We start from the raw sequence: 7171 nt of genomic DNA on the forward strand, positions 1-7171 counted from the left end.
TCTTTTGTGTGCTGCTGCTAACGCCTCAACAACACTCTGCTACTCCAACGAATCACTCCAAAGTTCTCTGTTATCTTTTTCGTTGGTATAGTTCCTTTATTGCACTTAATTGTACTCCAACTTGTAATTATCTTTCCGGCATATAGTTGTTGCCCACCGAAAGCGGTCAAGGACCGTGGGCCTTCGAGTAGGAGTCGAGATAGACTCCGAACGAAGTAAACCATTTGCGTCTCTGAGTGTTTGCATTTACTTTCCGCTGCGTTTCTACTCTCAGTTTTAAATCGCTAAAATAACCACGAGCGCTATTCACCCCCCCCCCTCTAGCGCTTTCGATCCAACAATTGGTATCTACCAACATCCTCAATAAAGTGTTTTCTAACACAACAAGAGGAAACTGAGTTGTGGCATAGAAGATTAGGTCACACTCACACTAGACTCATTTCAAAAATAAGTCAAAATGGACTAGTTAGAGGGTTGCCCAAATTAAAAGTTATTGAAAACTCAATATGTAATGCATGTCAACAAGGAAAACAAACCAAGTCAACCCACAAGTCAACCAATTTAGTTAGAACTACCTGTCTGCTTGAGCTCTTTCACCTAGACCTATTTGATTCACATGGAGCCAAGTCACTAAGCAAGAACCAGTATTGCTTAGTTATAATCGATGACTACTCCAGGTTCACCTGGGTAAAATTTCTAAAGACAAAAGATGAAACCTTTGAAATCTTTTGTAATTTTTGTAAACTAATAGAAAATGAAAAAGACACTCAAATAAAAAGAATCAGAAGCTGCTAGGACCATGTTGAACGAATATAAACTATCTAATCAATTTTGGGCTGAAGCAGTTAATACAACCTGTTATATTTAAAATAGGATTTTAATTAACAAATTTCAAAATAAAACACCCTATGAAATTTATTATAATAAAATTCCCAACTTAAACTATTTAAAAGTGTTTGGGTGTAAAGTCTTCATTTTGAACACTAAAGACTACTTAGGGAAATTTACATCAAAAACAACCCCGGGAATATTTTTAGGGTATTCAACAACCAGTAGAGCATATAGAGTGCATAACAAAAATACCCTAAAAGTAGAAGAAACAATAAATATAATATTTGATGAAGAAAATAAATTACCCAACACAGTAAATGAAAATGAAAGTACAGAAAATGCTAACCCAATAAACGGAGAAGATGATGAAATTCAACCTGAACCTATTGAATTTGAAGAACAAATCACCAACTCAAATGGTATACGACCAACAAGAACAAGCACAAATCACCCATTTGACCAAATTTTGGGTGACCCAACTTTAGGAGTCAGAACTAGGTTATCCTATAGAAACCAGAGTCAAATAGCCCTGATTTCAAAAATTGAACCCAAAATCATAGAAGAAGCCCTACCAGACCCAGATTGGACTCTAGCAATGCAAGAAGAATTGACCCAATTTGAAAGAAATCAGGTCTGGGAATTAGTGCCAAAACCCATTAATAAATCAGTAATTGACACTAAATGGGTTTTTAGAAATAAATTAAATGATCAAGGTGAAATAGTTAGAAACAAAGCTAGGTTAGTAGCTAAAGGATTCAGTCAAGTAGAAGGGTTAGACTATGATGAGACCTATGCTCCTGTAGCAAGACTTGAATCCATTAGGTTGTTGTTGGCCTATACAACACACAAAGGATTCAAGCTATTTCAAATGGACGTAAAATCTGCATTTTTAAACGGGTTTATTAAAGAAGAAGTATATGTAGGTCAACCCTCATGATTTGAGGACATAGAACAACCAAATTATGTCTTCAGACTAAAAAAGGTCCTATACGGACTAAAACAAGCACCTAGGGCTTGGTATGAACGTCTGTCCAATTATCTAACATCAAAAGGATTTAACCAAGGTCAAATAGACCCAACCCTTTTTGTAAAAACCTTAGAAAATGACATTTTTATAGCTCAAATTTACGTCGACGATATAATTTTCGGTTCATCAAACCCTAAATTTTTAAAAGAATTCATCAAACTAATGGAAAATGAATTCGAAATGAGTCTGGTAGGAGAACTTAATTTCTTCTTAGGTTTACAGATTAAGCAAACTAAAGATGGAATTTATATTTATCAAACTAAATATGCTAAGGAATTAGTTAGAAAATTTGGCATGGAGAACTCAAAAATAATTAATACACCAATGGCTACAAATGTTAAAACTGACTCAGACTTAGAAGGTAAACCAGTAGATTTGAAATACTATCGAAGTGCAATAGGAAGTCTACTGTACCTAACTACGAGTCGACCAGACATTATTTTCGCAGTAGGTATGTGTGCACGATACCAATCTTGTGCAAAAGAGTCTCACTTAACTTTTGTCAAAAGAATCCTTAGGTATGTTAAGGGAACCCTGAATGTAGGACTATGGTACCCTAGATCTGGCATCCTTGATCTAAGCGGCTACTCTGACTCAGACTATGCCGGGTGCAAGCTAGATAGAAAAAGTACAAGTGGTAGCTGTCAATTTCTAGGACAATGCCTAGTTAGTTGGTCAAGTAGAAAGTAACACTGTGTTGCATTATCCACCACTGAGGCTGAATATATAGCCTTAGGTGAATGCACATCTCAGTTGCTATGGATGATGCATACCCTTAAAGACTATCAACTGGAGTATCATAAAACAAAAATCTCAATAAATTTAACAAAAAACCCAATTCATCACTCAAGGACTAAACATATAGAAGTAAAGCACCATTTTGTAAGAGATCACGTAGCTAAGGGTGATATTGAACTCAACTATGTTGAGTCAAAATCAAACCTAGCTGACATCTTCACAAAGCCCTTACCTGAACTTGAGTTCAGCTCACTTAGAAGACAAATAGGAATGTGTTGGGTAGAGTAGGTATTGAGTTTCAAATCTGTTCTACTTGTTTTTAAAATAAGGTTTTAAACATTATAGGAAAATATTGTTTTTAAAATTTCAATTTTACTAGATTTTCAAAAAATGAAATTAGCTTAAGCTCTACCCTAGAAACCCTGTTCCCCTAGATTTAAGTCAGAGCATCTCACAAACACCTAGGTATACCTTGCTTGTGCTTGAAAAACATAGAATGGTGTGAGATGCATAGGGTACAGCCTGGACTCAAGAATGCTTATTACTGTGCATCAATATGAGTCTGGGCGTTAAATACTTTATTAACAGTAATCAAGTCAAGTCTTCCAGCCTTAGTCAAATCTAACTGGACTAAATGACTTAACTTGACTAACCAAGTGAAAGCTGCTGCCCTCTAGGCAATCAGCAAGTAGCTAAAGGTTAGACAGTTGGTGAAGGAAATGAGAATATTAAGCATGCTTGTACTTTAGGGCTCTGATACCCGATCAAACCAATTGATTGCTATTTAACTGGACTCATGCTTGGACTTAGGGACCAACAAAAAAAAATATAACCTAAATTAAATTTTTTAGCTACTCTCTCTCTTCATCTTAAAAATTAACAACTTCTTACTCCTAATTTTTCAAAAATAAGTATTATTTTAGTTAAAATTAAGCTAAGCTATATTTTCAAAATTTAATGTTTGCAAAAGGCTTAGCTAAGTGATTCATATAGCAACTTTCAAACTTTTTCAAACTTAACCAACCTTGAAACCTAACTTTTGCAAAATTTTTACTTCAAATTTCAGGAGTCAACTTTTTTCAAAGCCTAAATCAGTTTTTTTTCTAAAAACTTATAACTTGCTTTCAAAATGGTTTATTTTTTGATAAATGGTAAAGGGGGAGAGTAGGAAATTCAAAAGTAAAAAGTAAAAATTTCAAAGTGAAAATTCAAAAAGGAAGCCCTGTATTAAGGGGGAGTTTAAGTGTTAGCTTAAGTTATGTTTGTATTTGATTTTATATACTTAAGCTTGCTCACTTACACTTTTTTTCTTATGCACTTGTTTTACTTAACTTTGAATTTCGGTTGCCATAATAAAAAAGGGGGAGATTGTTGGTACGGGAAGCATCCGACGATCGAACCTGAGTTTTGATAATGGCAAAGGATTCAAAGTTAAGATGTGTGGTGATCTAACAGTCTGAATGAGATTGCAGAAAAGTCCTAAGTGTACTTAGGCAAAAGCTCTAACTGTGGTTAAGCAAGGGAAAAACCCTAGGGGGTAGTAACCCTAGGTTATAGGGGGTGGTAACCCTATGCGGGAAGTCTTGGCGGGTCGGCGCTTCGGGCAAAAATCCTAGGGGGTGGTAACCCTAGGTTAAAATCCTGGTATCGTGAACCAGGTAGAAGTCTGGATGGGTCGAGGACCGGACATCCAACATAAAGACCAGAAGCATCGGACGCTGAGCAAAAGTCCAGTCGATCTGGAGGATCGTACTGGCAACAGGTAAATCTCCTGAGTAGAATAGGTGAGGACGCGCTCCCCGTAGAGGGAACAGTAGGCGTCGGATCGACCTAGGGTTTCCGATCGGAAACCCGAAGTCAGACCCGGACAGTCCAGTGACTGTCAAGTTTATTTCTATATATTATCTTTTGTGTTCTAACTCTGTTTTGCAGGAAACTAATATTTTTGTGCAGGGTTAGATCTGACCGGGATCGGTCGACCGAACCTCGGGATCGGTCGACCGAACCTCCAAGCTAACAGATCAGGTCTCCAGAAGTTGGACCGGGCTCGACCAAGGATCGGTCGACCGGACCTCGGGATCGGTCGACCGAACCTAGGATAGGTGTCGACTGGATCAAGCCGAGGTGAGCGGGTCAGAGGAGACTGATCGGTCGATCGAACAAGGTGATCGGTCGACCGAACCCAGGGATAGAGTTTGACCAGATCGAAGCGGAGCTACAGATCAACGGATTAGATGCGGTGGGGATCATCTGATCGGTCGACCGAACATGAGGATCGGTCGACCGATCCGCTTCGGGTAAAAGCTGATCCAGAGACTTGGGGATCTGGATCAGATCTTGCAGAGCTATAAAAGGAGGCCTTGAGGTTCAGCTCAGATCATCGAATTCAAACAAGAAAAACTGCCCTCTTTCGTGTGTTGCTGCTAACGCCTCAACAACGCTCTACTACTCCAACGAATCACTCCAAAGTTCTCTGTTATCTTTTTCGTTGGTATAGTTCCTTTATTGCACTTAATTGTACTCCAACTTGTAATTATCTTTCCGGCATATAGTTGTTGCCCACCGAAAGCGGTCAAGGACCACGGGCCTTCGAGTAGGAGTCGAGATAGACTCCGAACGAAGTAAACCATTTGCGTCTCTGAGTGTTTGCATTTACTTTCCGCTGCGTTTCTACTCTTAGTTTTAAATCGCTAAAATAGCCACGAGCGCTATTCACCCCTCCCTCTAGCGCTTTCGATCCAACACATAAGTCTTCTTATAAATATCTGAAAGTGGGGGGGGGGGGGGGGGGGGTTTGGCTAAGGTGGAAGTGGCTAAGCCAAAGCAAACCAAAATCATACCAAAGACAATCGATTGTATTTTTATTGGACATGCCAATAATAACAGTGCATATCGATTTTGGGTACACAAGTAAGTACTTGATATACATGTTGGAACAACATTTGAATCAAGAAATGCTGTATTTTTTTGAAGATATCTTTCCTTGCAAAGATAGGAAAGAAGAAAGTTCAAATAAAAGAACTTATGAAATGAGTAAGGATAATCTTGGAAATAATGAAGAACCAAGATGCAGTAAGAGGGACAAAATACAAATTTATTTGGTCCTAATTTCATGACTTATATGTTGAAAAATGAACCAAGGACAATAAGTGAAGTCTTATCAAGTTCCAAGGCTCCTTTTTAGAAAGAAGTCATTAGTAGTGAAATAAATTTCATCATGCAAAATCATACTTAGGAATTGATGAATATTCCACCTGGAATCAAGTGATCCTAAAGAAGAAGTATAAGGTTGAAGAAACTATTAAAAAGTATAAGGCAAGACTAGTGGAAAAGAGATTAAAATAAAATGAAGGTCTGAACTTCTTTGATACATATTCACCAATAACAAGGATCACATCCATTAGAGTACTCATTGTTATTGCTGTAATATATAACTTTGAGATACATCAAATGGATGTAAAAATAGTCTTTCTAAATGGTGAATTAAAAGAAGAAATATATAAGGAACAACCTAAAGGGTTTATGGCTCCAAGATAAGAAAATAAGGTGTATAGACTTGTGAAGTCACTATATGGGCTAAAACATGTGTCGAAACAGTGACACAAGAAATTTGACAAAACTATGATGTCAAATGGATTTAAAATAAATGAGTACGATAAATGCATATATATCAAAGACACACTTGACTCGTTTGTCATTACCTCTCTATATGTAGATAGACCTGACCACGGTTCGGAACCGACGGTTCGACGGTTTGGAACCGCCGGTTCGACGGTTCCAGGCAGGTCGACACTTAACCTTAATCGCCCAAGACGGTTACGGTTCACGGTTCAGAACTGCCGGTTCACGGTTCGGTTCACGGTTCGTCACGGTTCAAGATTAATATGTTAAAAAAAATTAAAAATTAAAAATTAAACATTAAAAATTAGAAATTAAAATTTATTAAAAAAAGGGCTTGTACTTATTTAAGTTGCCTACGTATCCCTTTAGGGGAATCAAAGCCCACGTAGTTCTTTTACATTTTTATCCTTTTACATTTTCATTCACTTCCATTTCCTGTTCCTGTCGTATTTGTTCCTTCAGTATCAAAATCTTCAACTTCATCATCTGAAAGTTGTATTTCTTGGATTCTTTTCTCCGCTCTGGTCCAATCGTCCAGTAATGCTTGGGCTTCCAATGAGTCGGGAGACAAAGTTGATCGTCGTTCATCTAATATGTTGCCGCCGACACTAAACGTCTGCTCCACAGCAACAGTTGACACTGGACAAGCTAAAATTTCTTTTGCGATCACGGAGAGAACGGGAAAGCTTTGAGCCTTCTGTGACCACCACTTTAAGATATCGAAGTTTTCGCTATCTGTTTCATTAAAATCAAAAGAAGTCGTAAAATAATTCTCAAGTTCCTGTGTGGAACTTGAGGATCCCCGTGGACGTTTTGTCCGTTCTTTTAATAAGAGTTGTGCTTTTGTAAGTTTTAAATTACTACTAGTAGTTTGTTGAATTTCAGAAATATTAATTTGTGTTCCATATTTTACATAATATTGATTATAAATATCATATAAATAAATTCTAACAT

This window comes from Zingiber officinale, chromosome 4A (genome assembly GCF_018446385.1).
Source record: "Zingiber officinale cultivar Zhangliang chromosome 4A, Zo_v1.1, whole genome shotgun sequence".
NCBI lineage: Eukaryota > Viridiplantae > Streptophyta > Magnoliopsida > Zingiberales > Zingiberaceae > Zingiber > Zingiber officinale.